This window comes from Salmo salar, chromosome ssa01 (genome assembly GCF_905237065.1).
Source record: "Salmo salar chromosome ssa01, Ssal_v3.1, whole genome shotgun sequence".
Lineage (NCBI taxonomy): Eukaryota > Metazoa > Chordata > Actinopteri > Salmoniformes > Salmonidae > Salmo > Salmo salar.
The window spans coordinates 35,820,784-35,839,972 of record NC_059442.1 but is presented as its reverse complement, the minus strand read 5'-3'; positions in this window follow the sequence as shown (position 1 = coordinate 35,839,972).

The window sequence follows — 19,189 nt, the reverse complement described above, 5'->3', positions numbered from 1 at the left end:
CACCCCAAGAACACCATCCCCACAGTGAAGCATGGTGGTGACAGCATCATGCTGTGGGGATGTTTTTCATCGGCAGGGACTGGGAATCTGGTCAGAATTGGAGGAATGATGGATGGCGCTAAATACAGGGAAAATCTTGAGGGAAACCTGTTTCAGTCTTCCAGAGACTTGAGACTGGGACAGAGGTTCACCTTACAGCAGGACAATGACCCTAAGCATACTGCTAAAACAACACTCGATTAAGAGGAAACATTTCATGTCTTGGAACGGCATAGTCAAAGCCCAGACCTCAATCCAATTGAGAATCTGTGGTATGACTTAAAGATTGCTATACAATTATTGAACTTACACAAACTACTGGGGAATCCACATCCGCCTACTTTCTCTTCTACTCCAGTAGCTGGACTGATGGGAGTGTCGCCACCATGTCGTCGCTCCATAACCAACTGCCCAGTGCTCTACAGGGATCCCTCCCCGATCCCACTTCCCTGGAAAATGATGTTAGTAGGATGATTCTGGAGGACTTATTGGATGTTCCTAATCTTGACCCTGCCAACCAGCCAAGAAGGCACGGCAGTCGAAAGCAAAGGACTTTGGCAATAGGGGCCTCCTTGGAGGAGAAACCCTGGACCGGATATAGACTTCAAACAGCTTCGCCACCCTGAATCTAAAGGTTCCGGCGCCTTCATCCCTGGCGGCTTCCGCTTCGAGATCGGATACGGAGATATTCCATTTGGAAAATATTCAGAGACCCCTTCCCTTTTTCCACATTTTGTTACATTACAGCCTTTTTCGAAAATAGATTTTTGTTTAATTCCTCAAACTACACACAATAACCCATAATGCTGAAGCAAAAACTGTTTTTTAGACATTTTTGCAAATGTATTAAAAATAAAAACATAAATACCTCATTTACATAAGTATTCAGACCCTTTGCTGCGAGACTCAATTTATCATCCTTGAGATGTTTCTACGTCTTGATTTAGAAAGGCACACACCTGTCTATATAAGGTCCCACACAAACGCTTCACACCGCATGGCCGCTGCCAGTCTAACCTGGTGGTCCCAGCGCGCACGACCCACGTGGAGTTCCAGGTCTCCGGCAGCCTCTGGAACTGCCGGTCTGCGGCCAACAAGGCAGAGTTCATCTCAGCCTATGCTACCCTCCAGTCCCTCGACTTCTTGGCGCTGGCGGAAACATGGATTACCACAGAAAACACTGCTACTCCTACTGCTCTCTCCTCGTCTGACCACGTGTTCTCGCATACCCCGAGAGCATCTGGTCAGCAGGGTGGCGGGACTGGAATCCTCATCTCTCCCAAGTGGACATTCTCTCTTTCTCCCCTGACCCATCTGTCTATCTCCTATTTTGAATTCCATGCTGTCACAATCACTATCCCATTCAAGCTTAAATGACAATATAATATTTTACCAATGTTTTCTAATATTAATTATTTAATTTGTTGTGCTGACTTGACTGCCGGTTATTGGAGGGAAACGATTTCCTGAACATCAACGCCATAGTAAAACGCTGTTTTTGGATATAAATATGAACTTGATAGAACTAAAAATGCATGTATTGTCTAACATAATGTCCTAGGAGTGTCATCTGATGGAGATGGTCAAAGGTTAGTGCATCATTTTAGCTGGTTTTATGGTTTTGGTGACGCCTGTCTTTGAATTGACAAAACATTACACACAGCTATTGTCAATGTACTCTCCTAACATAATCTAACTTTATGCTTTCGCCGTAAAACCTTTTTGAAATCGGACAACGTGGTTAGATTAAGGAGATGCTTATCTTTCAAAGGGTGTAAGATAGTTGTATGTTTGAAAAATTTGAATTTTGACATTTATTTGGTTTCAAATTTGCCGCTCTTGAAATGCACCTGCTGTTGATAGGGTGCACCACGTGTGGCACGCTAGCGTCCCACATAGCCCCAAGAGGTTAACATCCTTATCATTTATCGCCCTCCGGGTTCCCTTGGAGAGTTCATCAATGAGCTTGACGCCTTGATAAGTTCCTTTCCCGAGGATGGCTCACCCCTCACAATTCTGGGTGACTTTAACCTCCCTACGTCTACCTTTGACTCATTTCTCTCTGCCTCCTTCTTTCCACTCCTCTCCTCTTTTGTCCTCACCCTCTCACCGTCCCCCCCTACTCACAAGGCAGGCAATACGCTTGACCTCATCTTTACTAGATGTTGTTCTTCTACCAATCTCACTGCAACTCCTCTCCAAGTCTCCGACCACTACCTTGTATCCTTTTCCCTCTCGCTCTCCTCCAACACTACTCACTCTGCCCCTACTCAGATGGTATTGCGCCGTCGCAACCGTCGCTCTCTCTCTCCTGCTACTCTCTCCTCTTCCATCCTATCATCTTTTCCCTCTGCTCAATCCTTCTCCAACCAATCTCCTGATTCTGCCTCCTCAACCCTCCTCTCCTCCCTTTCTGCATCCTTTGACTCTCTATGTCCCCTATCCTCCCGGCCGGCTCGGTCCTCCCCTCCTGCTCCGTGGCTTGACGACTCATTGCGAGCTCACAGAACAGGGCTCTGGGCAGCCGAGCGGAAATGGAGGAAAACTAGCCTCCCTGCGGACCTGGCATCTTTTCACTCCCTCCTCTCCACATTTTCTTCCTCTGTTTCTGCTGCTAAAGCCACTTTCTACCACTCTAAATTCCAAGCATCTGCCTCTAACCCTAGGAAGCTCTTTGCCACTCTCTCCTCCCTCCTGAATCCTCCTCCCCCCCCCTCCTCCCTCTCTGCGGACGACTTTGTCAACCATTTTGAAAAGAAGGTTGACGACATCCGATCCTCGTTGTTAACCTGTTATGGCTAGGGGGCAGTATTTTCACGGCTGGATAAAAAACGTACTCGATTTAATCTGATTATTACTCCTGCCCAGAAACTAGAATATGCATATAATTATTAGCTTTGGATAGAAAACACTCCAAAGTTTCTACAACTGTTTGAATGGTGTCTGTGAGTATAACAGAACTCATTTGGCAGGCCAAAACATGACAAGATTCTGTACAGGAAGTACCCTGTCTGATCATTTCTTGGCCTTCTTTGTCATCTCTATCCATTACAAAGGATCTCTGCTGTTACGTGACACTTCCTACGGCTTCCATGGGCGCTCAGAGCCCGGGAAAAAGCTGAATGACGTAATTCAAAGCCCTGGCTGAAACACACGAGCGCTTTTGCTAAGTGGTCTATCAGAGGACAAAGGGCTGAGGCGCGTGCACATGCCGCCCCCGTCTTTCTTTTTTTCCCTCTATTTACCGAAACGCAGATTCCCTGTCGGAATATTATCACTTTTTTACGAGAAAAATGGCATAAAAATTGATTTTAAACAGCGGTTGACATGCTTCAAAGTACGGTAATGAAATATTTTGAAATCTTTTGTCACGAAATGCGCCATGCGCGCGACCCTTATTTACCATTCGGATAGTGTCTAGAACGCACGAGCAAAACGCCGCTATTGGACATAACTATGGATTATTTTGGACCAAATCAACATTTGTTATTGAAGTAGAAGTCCTGGGAGTGCATTCTGACGAAGAACATCAAAAGGTAATCAAACTTTTCTAATAGTAAATCTGATTTTGGTCAGGGCTAAACTTGGTGGGTGTCTAAATAGCTAGCCCTGTGATGCCGGGCTATCTACTGAGAATATTGCAAAATGTGCTTTCACCGAAAAGCTATTTTAAAATCGGACATATCGAGTGCATAGAGGAGTTCTGTATCTATAATTCTTAAAATAATTGTTATGCTTTTTTTGAACGTTTATCGTGAGTAATTTAGTAAATTGTTAGCAAATTCCCCGGAAGTTTGCGGGGGGTATGCTAGTTCTGAACGTCACATGCTAATGTAAAAAGCTGTTTTTTGATATAAATATGAACTTGATTGAACAAAACATGCATGTATTGTATAACATAATGTCCTAGGGTGTGTCATCTGATGAAGATCATCAAAGGTTAGTGCTGCATTTAGCTGTCTTCTGGGTTTTTGTGACATTATATGCTAGCTTGAAAAATGGGTGTCTGCTGACATAATCTAATGTTTTGCTTTCGCTGTAAAGCCTTTTTGAAATCGGACAGTGTGGTTAGATAAAGGAGAGTCTGGTCTTTAAAATGCTGTGAAATAGTCATATGTTTGAAAAATTGAAGTTTTTGTATTTTTGAGGAATTTGTCATTCGCGCCACGCTTATCATTGGATATTGGAGCAGGTGTTCCGCTAGCAGAACGTCTAGATGTAAGAGGTTAAGTCAAATGACACCGCTGGTCCTGCTCACATTGCCCTACCCTATGCTTTGACCTCTTTCTCCCTTCTCTCTCCAGATGAAATCTTGCGACTTGTGATGGCCTGCCGCCCAACAACCTGCCCGCTTGACCCTATCCCCTCCTCTCTTCTCCAGACCATTTCCGGAGACCTTCTCCCTTACCTCACCTCGCTCATCAACTCATCCTTGACCGCTGGCTACGTCCCTTCTGTCTTCAAGAGAGCGAGAGTTGCACCCCTTCTCAAAAAACCTACGCTCGATCTCTCCGATGTCAACAACTACAGACCAGTATCCCTTATTTCTTTCCTCTCCAAAACTCTTGAGCGTGCCGTCCTTGGCCAGCTCTCTTGCTATCTCTCTCAGAATGACCTTCTTGATCCAAATCAGTCAGGTTTCAAGACTGGTCATTCAACTAAGACTGCTCTTCTCTGTGTCACGGAGGCTCTCCGCACTGCTAAAGCTAACTCTCTCTCCTCTGCTCTCATCCTTCTAGACCTATCTGCTGCCTTTGATACTGTGAACCATCAGATCCTCCTCTCCACTCTCTCCGAGTTGGGCATCTCCGGCGCGGCTCACTCTTGGATTGCGTCCTACCTGACAGGTCGCTCCTACCAGGTGGCATGGCGAGAATCCGTCTCCGCACCACGTGCTCTCACCACTGGTGTCCCCCAGGGCTCAGTTCTAGGCACTCTCCTATTTTCGCTAAACACCAAGTCACTTGGCTCTGTCATATCCTCACATGGTCTCTCCTATCATTGCTACGCAGACGACACACAATTCATCTTCTCCTTTCCCCCTTCTGATAACCAGGTGGCGAATCGCATCTCTGCATGTCTGGCAGACATATCAGTGTGGATGACGGATCACCACCTCAAGCTGAACCTCGGCAAGACGGAGCTGCTCTTCCTCCCGGGGAAGGACTGCCCGTTCCATGATCTCGCCATCACGGTTGACAACTCCATTGTGTCCTCCTCCCAGAGTGCTAAGAGCCTTGGCGTGACCCTGGACAACACCCTGTCGTTCTCCGCTAACATCAAGGCGGTGACCCGATCCTGTAGGTTCATGCTCTACAACATTCGCAGAGTACGACCCTGCCTCACACAGGAAGCGGCGCAGGTCCTAATCCAGGCACTTGTCATCTCCCATCTGGATTACTGCAACTCGCTGTTGGTGGGGCTCCCTGCCTGTGCCATCAAACCCCTACAACTCATCCAGAACGCTGCAGCCCGTCTGGTGTTCAACCTTCCCAAGTTCTCTCACGTCACCCCGCTCCTCTGCACACTCCACTGGCTTCCAGTTGAAGCTCGCATCTGCTACAAGAGCATGGTGCTTGCCTACGGAGCTGTGAGGGGAACGGCACCTCCTTACCTTCAGGCTCTGATCAGTCCCTACACCCAAAGAAGGGCACTGCGTTCATCCACCTCTGGCCTGCTCGCCTCCCTACCTCTGCGGAAGCACAGTTCCCGCTCAGCCCAGTCAAAACTGTTCGCTGCTCTGGCACCCCAATGATGGAACAAGCTCCCTCACAACGCCAGGACAGCGGAGTCAATCACCACCTTCCGGAGACACCTGAAACCCCACCTCTTTAAGGAATACCTGGGATAGGATTAAGTAATCCTTCTAACCCCCCCACCCTCCCCCCAAAAAAGATATAGATGTACTACTGTAAAGTGGTTCCACTGGATATCATTAGGTGAATGCACCAATTTGTAAGTCGCTCTGGATAAGAGCGTCTGCTAAATGACGTAAACGTAAACGTAAAACGTCCCACAGTTGACAGTGCATGTCAAAGCAAAAACCAAGCTATGAGGTTGAACGAATTGTCCGTAGAGCTCCGAGACAGGATTTTGTCGAGGAACAGATCTGGGGAAGGGTACCAAGACATTTCTGCAGCATTGAAGGTCCCCAAGAACACACTGACATCCATCATTCTTAAATAGAAGAAGTTTGGAACCACCAAGACTCTTCCGAGAGCTGGCCACCCGGCCAAACTGAGCAGTCGAGGGAGAAAGGCCTTGGTCAGGGAGGTGACCAAGAACCCAATGGTCTCTGACAGAGCTCCAGAGTTCCACTGTGGAGATGGGACAAACTTCCAGAAGGACAACCAGCACTCCACCAATAAGGCCTTTATAGTAGATTGGCCAGACGGAAGCCACTCCTCAGTAAAAGGCACATGACAGCCCACTTGGACTTTGCCAAAAGGCACCTAAAGGACTCTCAGACCATAAGAAACAATATGATCTGGTCTGATGAAACCAAGATTGAACTCTTTGGCCTGAATGCCAAGCATCACATATGGAGGAAACCTGGCACCATCCCTATGGTGAAGCATGGTGGTGGCAGAATCATGCTGTGGGGATGTTATTCAGCGACAGGGACTGAGAGACTAGTCAGGCTTGAGGGAAAGATGAACGGTGCAAAGTACAGAGAGATCTTTGATGAAAACCTGCTGCAGAGCGTTCAGGACCTCAGACTGGGGCGGTGGTTCACCTTCCAACAGGACAACGACCCTAAGAACACAACCAAGACAATGCAGGAGTGGCTTTGGGGCAGGTCTCTGAATGTCCTCATGTGGCCCAGCCCGATCCCAGACTTGAACCCATCTCTGGAGCGACCTGAAAATAGCTGTGCAGCGATGCTCTCCAACCCACCTGACAGAGCTTGAGAGGATCTGCAGAGAAGAATGGGAGAAACTCCCTAAATACAGGTGTGGCAAGCTTGTAGCGTCATACCCAAGAAGACATGAGGCTGCAATCACTGCCAAAGGTGCTTCAACAAATTACTGAGTACTCACTCAGTCATCCAGCCAGCAAGCCAAGGTCAATCCCTTGACCCAGTGTCACTTTGTGTGACCTGTTGCACTAAAGATATAATAGCTGGGACAAAGTTAGCTCAACTATACATAGAAGAAAATAAAGGTTTGATGCCATTCTAATGGTACTTCCTGACACAGTCCTCAAAAACACAGGGTCTGATGCACACAACTGGGTAGCATGAGAGACTGGAAGGACAGACAGTTGATGAATCTTTGAGTTCATCTTGGCAAGGGTTCAGGTCTTTGTTGACTTCATAAAATAGACTACATGGAGATAGATAGTAAATTGAGGATTGTAAAAATGTTTAGTCAATGAGCTGTGTGCTTGTGTAGTGGTCATGCATAGTCTACTACTCAGATGTCACAAAAGATAGACACGTGTATCTCCAAATATGTCTAAACACATGACCCATCCATTTATCATGGAATTGACACTGTCAGTATGTGTGCAAGTGGCTGTACAAGAGGCTGACCCCAATGTCCCATGGGGCAACCAGCCTGGTCATTGACCTTTCTGAGTAGGTCACTGCATCATCCAGACCCAGAAATAAATCAAAACAAGAGAGAAACCTACATTTGCAGATATGAATTTTGCTTCTGACTTTTAGATACATACTTTAGTATCTGGTATCAACTGTGAAGCACCAAATTGGTTCTCCTTTCATCCTCAGTATGTGAATAATACACACCTGGGCCCTGAAGACAGAATGACTTTAGAGCTACATTTCCATCTACATCTAAGTATTAGTGTGAGAATAATAAAACTGAGTGAACACATTTTCAATAATATGCTTTATTTATGAGTATAGTATACTATAACCTCACAACTAGCAATGTATTTGGGAGTATTTCACTTGATTTCACTCTTCAACAGTAATTGTTATGATTACATACCTTTTTGTTTTTACTTTAAAAGCAACAATTTTAGCCATGTACTTTAGCTAGCTTTCCATGTTAGCGAGCTTGATAATTAAACACAGGTGACAGAAATTATATGAATGTAATGTGATTAAATAAGCAGAACTCTAAAATACATACCTAACAGTCAACGCAGCAACATGCTGTAGTTTTATCAACTCTAATTATGTAGTCTCACTGGACTGTAACTTGTTAGTTATGATCAATAGGATCTGGTTGCAGACTCTCACTCTCCAGGGCAGTCTCAAAATTGAAAAACTTCATGATTTAATGATCACTCTGAAAACATGTAGAAAGCAATTCTCAAATATCCTTTGGAATAAATATAAACACAACAAGCAACTGCAAGCACCATTTTAAGAGATGCATGCAACTGGCCATGCATTGGTGGGTCCAGCAAGCAGAAAGGTTTCAAACTACAGGAAATCATTGCTCTCTGAGAGGTTGCATGTGACATTTTACAAATCCATCAAAATGAGATGTTCGCACATGTATTCCTCCTATAATTACTTTACTTTTCTCTCTAGTTCAATAAATCTCTACGACTGACACAATACAATACATAGAGAGAGGAATCAATACACTACTTCTTGCTTCAGTGTCACTAATTAGTGCCAGAACTCAAACAGATGCTTGAAAAAAACAGATCTGACAACGAATAGGAAGAATAAAATACTTCCTGGAAATGATTGGCATCAGATTTCATGCCATAAATGTGTATTTGCTATTCGTGGGAGATGGGAGCAGGCAGGGGAGCATAAAGGCTGCATCTAGTCTTACCTTTTTAATCTATTGTGATTGTATTCACGCTTGGCTGAGAAGTCGCAGGAGGACACCAGCGTGTTTACAACGGAGATGGCTGGGCAAGCCTAACTGTGAGGAAGTCATGTGCCTTTTACCTCAAAAAAGCAGTCTGCCTGGGTGCATCCCAAATGGCACACCTATTCCCTACATAGTTCACTACTACTACCCATAGGGCTCTGGTCAAAAGTAGTCTACTACATAGGTATTAGGGTGCCATTTGGGATGCAGGCTCTGCCTTCTTCAGGATGCTTCCGCTCATCTCAGCCTATAAGCTGGAGGAGGAAAGCTGCTTGGGGGGCATTAAGCAGGGGAATGCTCTGAGGTCGAGACCCAGATAAGAGGAGGAATGACTCGAGGGATCTTTAACAAAGCAGATTTGTTTGGCCTACACAAGAAGAAATTCCTGCAAGCAGGTAGGGCCCTCCTGCACTGAAAATTAGGGAGGGGGAGAAGGAGTAGGATGGAAGGGAAAGAAAGAGGGAGGAAGAGGAGGCACATGACCAAGTTATCTCCAGGCAGTGTTTACAACAAAGCACTAAATAGATCTTAGCTGTGTCTAACACTCAGCGATAGGGCTGCTATACACGCTTAAAAAAAAAGGTTCCAAAAGGGTTCTTCGGCTGTCCCCATAGGAGAAGGTAGAACCCTTTTTGGTTCCAGGTAGAACCCATTTTGGGTTCCATGTAGAACACTCTGTGGAAAGGGTTCGACATTGAACCAAAAAGGGTTAAAAAATAGTTATTCAAATCATAAATGGTTCTATGGAGACAGCCGAATAACCCTTTTAGATTTTAAATAGCTAATTGTTTTCTAAGAGTGTAGGGGGTTTCACTGGCGATTTGCATGAGTCTTTTGTGTCCAGGCTAAATGTACCTGTTGGGCCTCAGAAGTGAGAAGGGAGATAGGGTCTTTCTTGTATTTCCTGCCGTCATTGTATTTTGCAGTACGCTGTTCTATTCAACGTGAGAGGACAAAACCATTTGTTAACCTGGCAGTTCATGTCTTGAAAGGTAGGAGGCTATAACTTTCAATTGACCTGTTCTGAAGGCCACATCAACCCATTTGCTTCCAATGCAAATATGCATGTCCTCATATGCCCGGTAATCCAAAAGGATCCTTGAATCCTTCAAACAAGAATCTTAATTCTTGAAGTGAAAAGATGGTAATAGTGGTCATGATTGCTGACATTGCATTAAAACTCAAGACTCTGCTTTTGATCAGGTTGAGATCATTAAGGTTTGAAAATTGCTTTCAAATGTTCTTCTTACTGAGTAAGAAAATAATTGATCTATGTGACTTACTTTGATTCGGCTGATAACCCCTCTGGGGTTGGTTTCAGAATTTGGTATGTGTGAGTATGACATCTGTCACATGACATTAATGCAGATTAATGCTTTTCCTGAACAGAGATTGTGACAGCTGTCTTCTCCCAAGCTGATTTATCACCAGGTACAGTGTATTTCCACACTTAACTTCCCCCCATCGTGTTCCCTTTTGCTCCATAGTGCTACATCTTGGTGTCATTTTGGGGGATACAATCTTAGACCTTAGCAAATGTTTACCCCCTTGAATAGTTTAATCCACACTTGTACTTTGGAGCTGCAGTAATATTTTAAATTGCACCATCAAGATAAGAAAAAGGCATGGGGAATGTTCCCGGTTCTTAGTTGGAAAATATATGGAGTGAGAGGTTATTGAGACCTTGTGGTCCATTAGTCACATTGTCCACATGCATAATAAAAAAATGGCTAAACACTGATATGGGAATTAGTATAGAAGATTCACTGGTTTTTGGCTAACCATGAAGACATTTAGACATAAGTGTAGCTTATTAACTATGTTACTGTATGCCTGATATGAACCAATATTACTTGTATTAGCTGCATACAGTATAAACCATTCACAAATGTATGGTGTATGTTAAAAGGTTGGCTGGATATCTAGTTGTCTAGATTGCAGACATGTAAATGTCCTCTTCTCTCTTCTGGAAGGATATATAGCAACATTGTGAAAAGCTCCTCGGCCTTTGTCTGACATTGGCCCATCTCAGGTGGAAAACTCTTCCAGGGACAAGTCTTAATGACTGTCCTTGGGGAGCATGAAAGCCACCCCATAATGTCTGAGCCCAGCAAACCAAAATTGGTTCTGTGAAAGTTCCCAGAACATTTTTAGGTTGCAGCAAATATCCTCATAACACAAAAACTGTCCAGTCATGCTGATGATTATACAATGTTTGTATAAAACATTTACCTGATGTTGCAAGAACATTCCCAGAACACATTTTGTGTGTTCTTTAAAGGTTTCCAGAATGTTTAACAATGGTGGTTGGCTTCTTTTGTATTCCAATTTATTGGAAAGAATGCTAAATCATTTACACCTGGCCCACAGCGTTGTTGTGTACTTACAGTGCACTTTCACTCCATTCTCCGCCTGACTCTCTACCAATGCCACCAGATTAAAATTTCTATTGTTAACCTGTTAGGGCTAGGGGGCAGCATTTGCACGTCTGGATAAAAAAAATGTACCCGATTTAATCTGGTTACTAATCCTACCCAGTAACTAGAATATGCATATACTTATTATATATGGATAGAAAACACTCTAAAGTTTCTAAAACTGTTTGAATGGTGTCTGTGAGTATAACAGAACTCATTTGGCAGGCAAAACCCTGAGATATTTTCTGACAGGAAGTGGATACCTGATGTGTTGTATTGACTTTAAACCTATCCCATTGAAAAACACAGGGGCTGAGGAATATTTTGGCACTTCCTATTGCTTCCACTAGATGTCACCAGCCTTTACAAAGTGTTTTGAGTCTTCTGGAGGGAGATCTGACCGAACAAGAGCCATGGAACGATGATGTCCCATTAGACACCTGGCGCGCGAGTTCATGTTGGGTACCCTCGTTCCAATACGTTATAAAAGAGTATGCATTCGTCCACCTTGAATATTATTCATGTTCTGGTTAAAAAAGGCCCTAATGATTTATGCTATACAACGTTTGACATGTTTGAACGAACGTAAATATATTTTTTCCCCTCGTTCATGACGAGAAGTCCGGCTGGCTTAGATCATGTGCTAACAAGACGGAGATTTTTGGACATAAATGATGAGCTTTTTTGAACAAAACTACATTCGTTATGGACCTGTGATACCTGGAAGTTTACATATTTTCGATTTTAGATCTCCCCAACATGACGTCTAGTCTGTATCGCAACGCGTATTTTTCTGGGCGCAGTGCTCAGATTATTGCAAAGTGTGATTTCCCAGTAAGGTTATTTTTAAATCTGGCAAGTTGATTGCGTTCAAGAGATGTAAATCTATAATTCTTTAAATGACAATATAATATTTTACCAATGTTTTCTAATTTTAATTATTTAATTTGTGGTGATGACTTGACTGCCGGTTATTGGAGGGAAACGATTTCCTCAACATCAATGCCATAGTAAAATGCTGTTTTTGGATATAAATATGAACTTGATAGAACTAAAAATGCATGCATTGTCTAACATAATGTCCTAGGAGTGTCATCTGATGGAGATTGTAAAAGGTTAGTGCATCATTTTAGCTGGTTTTATGGTTTTGGTGACCCTGTCTTTGAATTGACAAAACATTACACACAACTCTTGTAAATGTACTGTCCTAACATACTCTAAATTTATGCTTTCGCCGTAAAACCTTTTTGAAATCGTAAAACGTGGTTAGATTAAGATGTTTATCTTTCAAAGGGTGTAAAATAGTTGTATGTTTGAAAAATTAGAATTTTGACATTTATTTGGATTCAAATTTGCCGCTCTTGAAATGCACCTGCTGTTGATGGAGTGCACCACGGGTGGGACGCTTGCGTCCCACCTAGCCCATAGAGGTTAAGTGTGCCTTGAATTCTAAATACATCACAGACAGTGTCACCAGCAAAGCACCCCCACATCATAACACCTCATCCTCCATGCTTTACGGTGGGAAATACACATGCGGAGATCATTTGTTCACCCACACTGCATCTCACAAAGACACAGCGGTTGGAACCAAAGATCTCCAATTTGGACCAAAGGACACATTTCCATAGGTCTAATGTCCATTGAAGGCCTGATTCTCACAGTGTCCTCTGAACAGTTGATGTTGAGATGTGTCTGTTACTTGAACTCTGTGAAGCATTTATTTGGGCTGCAATTTCTGAGGCTGGTAACTGTAATGAACTTATCTTCTGCAGCAGAGGTAACTCTGTGTCTTCCATTCCTGTGGCGGTCCTCATCAGAGCCAGTTTCATCATAGCGCTTAATGGTTTTTGTGACTGCACTTGAAGAAACTTTCAAAGTTTTTGAAATGTTCCGTATTGACTGACCTTCATGTCTTAAGTAATGATGGACTGTCGTTTCTCTTTGCTTATTTGAGCTGTTCTTGCATTAATATGGACTTGGTCTTTTACCAAATAGGGCTATCTTCTGTATACCACCCCTACCTTGTCACAACACAATTGATTGGCTCAAACACATTAACAAATTCCACACATGAACTTTTAACAAGGCACACCTGTTAATTGAATTGCATTCCAGGTGACTACCTCATAAAGCTGGCTGAGAGAATGCCAAGAGTGTGCAAGCTGTCGTCAAGGTAAAGGGTGGCTACTTTGAAGAATCTCAAATATAAAATATATTTTGATTAGTTTAACACTTTTTTGGTTACTACATGACTGTGTTATTTCATAGTTTTGATGTCTTCACTATTATTCTACAATGTAGAAAATAGTAAAAAATAAAGAAAAACCCTTGAATGAGTAGGTGTTCTAAAACTTTTGACCGGTAGTTTACATACATACTGCATGCGCCTACAGTGGAAACGACAAAATTATATTCAGAAAATAAGGAACTTACTTTGATAGGAATGCACACATGTCCAAAGTTATTATTTGTAAGGAAAACAATAAGGCAATGCAAGCGCCAGCCAGAAAATGTTCCAATTCGTGCAAGACTGCATACTTGATCTGCGCAAACATTGTTGAAGTGCGTGTGCTCTCCTCAAAGAGAGAAGTTTGTCCTGCTCATTTTCTATCTGTCCCTTGTGATAGTGTGGTGCAATGAAGCAATTTACCCCAACCTCCCACCATCTACCACAAATGGTCACGGCATAAGCTCTAAATTTTTAACTGAGGAACCACTTTAGGTAAATGAGTAACCATTTGGATAAGGGGATTGTAAATATATAAAAGTATATTGTTTTAGATCTATTTTACATTATGATCTCTGGAGACAAATGTAAAACCAGTCATGTGGCAGCAAACTGAAGCATATCAACATATACTTTTTTCCACAGTTGAGTTTATGAAATGCTGGTCTGATAACTTGAAAGAATGACATTTGGAGACCCAAGCAATAGGCTTCTGTAGCGCAAATGACAGGATAGCGCCAAACCAAATGAGTTGATTAAGGATTTTTAGAATGTTTTAATTATATGCACTGACTTTTCACTGTATTTTTTACAATTTGTATCGTGTTAAATACAATGATTAATTTGTTTTTAATATGTTGTATTGCGTCACATACACCAGATTGGTGCAGTGAAATGTGTTGTTTTACAGGGTCAGTCATAGTAGTACAGCACCCCTGGAGCAAATGAGGGTTAAGTGCCTTGCTCAAGGTCACATCAACTGATTTTTTACTTTGTCAACTCTGGTATTTAACCCAGCAACTTTGCAGTTACTGGCCCAACACTCTAACCTGCCTCCCTATTGATAGCCACCGTAAGTTATACCCACATATACTGTACAGTGCCTTCAGAAAATATTCACATCCCTTGTGTTACAAGATAAACAAAAAATGTATTAAATAGAGATTTTTGGTCACCGGCCTAAACACAATATCCCAAAATGTCAAAGTGGAAATACATTTTTCAAAATGTTTACAAATGAATTAAAAATGAAAATCTGAAATGTCTTGAGTGAATAAGTATACGGAGTCAGAAAGTTGTAGTCACCTCCAAAGTAACTGTTTGTTCCCCTGTAATTTGTTTTACTTAACACAAAGCATAGTTAAAAACTATAGTTATCCCAGGTCTCTTCCTTACATCCTCCTGCTTCAAAGGAGCCAGCCCCATTCCCATCTCCTAGTCCCAGCCCCCTATCTCCATCCTCTCCCCAGCCCCATCTCCATCCCCGTTCCCATCCCCAGCCCATCACCCTAATGCCAGCCTGGCCTCCTCTCTTTCTGTGAGATGCTTTCTGCGCGCTTGTTCGGCAGTAAAGATGAGATGCTACAGCATCTCTATGTCAGTCATCCAGCTCTCTTTCTCTGCATCAGAAGAAATGGCTTTGAGATTCCTCGTACGCCAGGCCTGATTGCGTGCCATGCTGTCTCTGATGTGGGCGATTTCCCTGCTAACACTGAGGGATGGCAGGGATGAGGATGCCTAGCAAGCTGGGGTTGAGTGCCAACCTATGTTCCCCAAGAGCACTTCTCTGACAATGAGTGGATTGCATGTGGATGTCTTTAATGCTAGTGTGAACTGGTGTGTGTGCTTTAAATATGCCATTCACTTCTGAGTGTCGCTGATGGCACAATTATTTCACATGAGTCAACAGGATTCATGTCAATAAACTATGCTGATGGAAATGAGGAAGACTGTTTTCTGCCGCTTTTTTCTATAAATAAATAAGCACACATTGTATTAGCCTATGTCTAATTCTTGTGACATTTTCTTCACATTTTGAACTAGCATTAGATCTTTCTAATTCTATCAATTCCCTCCAAAATAGAAGCACTCCTGGACAGAACAATAATTATATGAGATCATGCATGAACGGCTCCAGAGGTAAGCTCTCTCCCACCACCCTCCCCTCGGCCACCCTAGCCAGCTCCTAAGCTCCACCGTGTATTACCTCAGGTCCGATGGTAATCTTCACCTTTGTCTTTGTGAAAGATATAAGATGAGTGTGCCCAGGCGAGGGGGAGGTTCAGAGAGAGTTCACCGACAAATAAGATAAAGAGGCCGGGTAATTAGATAAGACACAGGACAAATCTACTAGCCAGGGCCCTCGGATGAAAACCATTTTCAATGCCACTTTCCTCCTCAGAGGCTCTGACAGTCCGTTGAACAGGCACTGTGAATAGAATAGATCAACAGAACACGAGCGCTCATTCTCTCACAGCTGACTCTCAATAGCACTCCTGGGGGAGCCTGGAGCCTGCATACAGCTGACCCTGTCCACTGCTCTGCTCTGCACACAAATACACTATAGACGTGAGGGAAGCAGAGAGGGTCACATTCCCATAGACAGAGGCCCAACAGAAACACATCATCATAATTTCTATGTTATTTCAATTACGATTGACGATTGAGTACACTTTTTGGGTGACACATTTTGTGCCGCTTGCCCCTCGACTCTCTATAAAGGGCACCTTTAAATACAAAAAAACAACAATTCTACATAACTCCCATTCAGCATTATATGTGATTTTGAAAGCTTCAGTCATTACATTTAGAGACTTGTCACTTTGACATGAAGAATGCTTTGCTTTGATGAGCTCATTTTTGCCCACTTTACCTCAGAGTAACAAAGGTTGTGACAATCATGTTACCATTGATGTCAGAATGAAAGCTTTAGCATTAACCTCAAAGCCAGGTCTTTTTTTAAAACCATGAAGACCAATAGAGAAAGTGTTATCCCTCGTATATATGTATGTAATGATCCAGCATTTACTTTCTTCTCATTTCTTTGTTAGTCTTATTACAGGAAGCTCAAATACCGTTTTTCACTATATGCAGAAAGGATGTATATTTTATACCAAGATCACAGAATGTACAGTATCTTACCTAAATTAAGAAAGTAGTCAAGATGATTAGCTTGATTGAGCCTCCGCCATGCATATCTCACTAGGTCAGGATATTTAAGCCTCCGTATATCCACTAGCTCCAATATATCCATGATATTTGTGATTTCCTTAAGTGCATGAGGGTGATAGTTTCTAGTGTGATTTGGCTCCCAAGTGGCACAGCAGTCGAAGACACTGCCTCTCAGTGCTAGAGGCGTCACTACAGACAACCTGGTTCAAATCCAGGCTGTGTCACAACCGGCTGTGATTGGGAGTCCCATAGGGCGGTGTACAATTGGCCCAGCATCGTCCGGGTTTGGCCAGCGTTGGCCATCATTGTAAATAAGAATTTGTTCTTATGCCTAGCTAAATAAAGGTTGTAAAAAAAATGTAATCCTTTATGGCCCATTGAGGTATTTAAAACCTTATTATAATCTCCCACCATAATAATAGAGTATTGTATTGCTTGTAGGCTTGATAAATGATTATATATATTTTCAAACAAGTGCGGATCATCCTTATAGATATAGATATAGACCGTATAGATTAATGAGCCAAATCAGTTTATGATCCAATAACATATTTAAAATAATCCATCTACCTTGCAGATCTGTTGGAACAAATTGCACATTCAGATCAAAATTATTGTTCATTAATATCATCACCCCTTTTGAGTTTCTTTGCCCATGGGAGAGGTATATTTTCCCCCACTTTAAACAATAGATATTATATAACTTATTTTTTTTTTGCCAGGTAAACACTGATTGTCTTCTCTTATTATCTGCTAAGCCATTACAATTATAACTGGCTACACTTATTTCACCATTTACCATAATGAGATACAAGTTTCAATTCTATTTATCATAATATATGTTTGAAAACTCACCCTTAAAAAGTACCATAATGATTGAGTATCCATATAGCAATACCATGGTATTTGCATTGCTACTGAGTAAACCTCCAATTGTTCTCCACTATTCCACCAGCTAAAACCTCCCCCCATCCTAAGTTGGGGTGTTGTCCCAGTGACTGGCAGTCTCCCCCTGGCCACCTGGATCCTAGGGCCTTTGAGAGATTGGGACACATTCTTTAAAAAGAGCAGACAGTGCCACCCACAGAAGCAGATTAACTGCCAAAAGCATTTCCAACGCCCTGATGTCAATTATATTGTATACAATTATTTAAACAAATGTATATATATATTATTTATATATATATATATATAAATAACCTTGCATATCAGAATTTATTTCCACAATTAACAAATAATATCAGTAATAATGAAGGCATTTCATAGGAAGGACTGTTACCTATAACCAGGGTTGGCATCACAAAAATTACATTTTTGGCAAGCAAAAATTATGATTTATCCTTTGTCACTAACATCATTAACAACTAGCAACAGATGTGGGATACATACAGTACACACACACAATCATACACACTCCCCACCCTTCCCTTACAAACAACCACAAGCTCAGATGTTCAACAGTTGTTCCATCCCCAAGCCCAACTTAAGAGAAGACTTGATGTGCAAATGCATATGCAGTTGTAGCTGTTTGAGCAGGCATGCAAAACAGAGCAAGAATGGGGAGATTTGATTAACCAATTTCAAGTGCTAGCTGATGGAGCTCAGATACACAACACCCTCCTGCTCTGACACACACGCTGGTCCCCCGTTTCCAAGGACTTCTGTGTAGTCAGACCTTTTGATTATTTTGTGCCACCAGGGCCACAATAATTTGCCCCCTCTCTGATTGTGCTAGTGTGACCCCCTCCCCATGGGTTACTGCAGCTAGTGTTGCCAACACTGCCACTACCTGGGTGGGGGCACCCCACTGGAATTCTCACTGGCTAGGTACAAGGTTCTCATTAGCAGCATTGAGAAATTCCTTGTAAATTATGCTCACCAATCCGGGGGCTTTGGCTTTGTTGGACCAACACTGCCAGACAGGCTCAGATTCTTGAGGGGCAGTGCTGCTTTAGTGGGTCTCTGACTGCGTTCATCTTTCTGTCTTGGCTGCCTATCGGCTACTTGCAGTAGGCCTATAAAACAGATAAGCACTTCTCCTTAGTGTGAGGGTCGCTCAGGTGAGTGTCTAGAGTATAGCGTTGGAGACTGTTCCTTCATGATAGGACAATAAATACATAAACTATATTGATAATTTATTTTAAAATGTCTATCCCGTATCTGCAAAAAATTGAAAGCTCTCTCTGTCACAGCTCCTGCTCGCAGACACACATGGGCTCTGGCATTTGCAACCATTTTCCTTTTTCACTCACTTAACTCCACACTTTTCCAAACACAAAAACACACACCACACTTTCCATCACAACATACAACATACCCGTGCCTTCTATGTCCTCTGTTTGCTGTGTTTTTATCCATACCATGTTGATTCCTTTCTAATTTTGGGCTTTTGAGAAATGTTGTGTTCCAATTCCTGATATTTGAAGATGTATTATTTAAATAATTCTAAACAAATTGCTTTGTTAAGAAACAGTAAGCTAGTTATGAACCACATAAAGTCATGGTTGAACACCAAACGCACAAGTAAACAG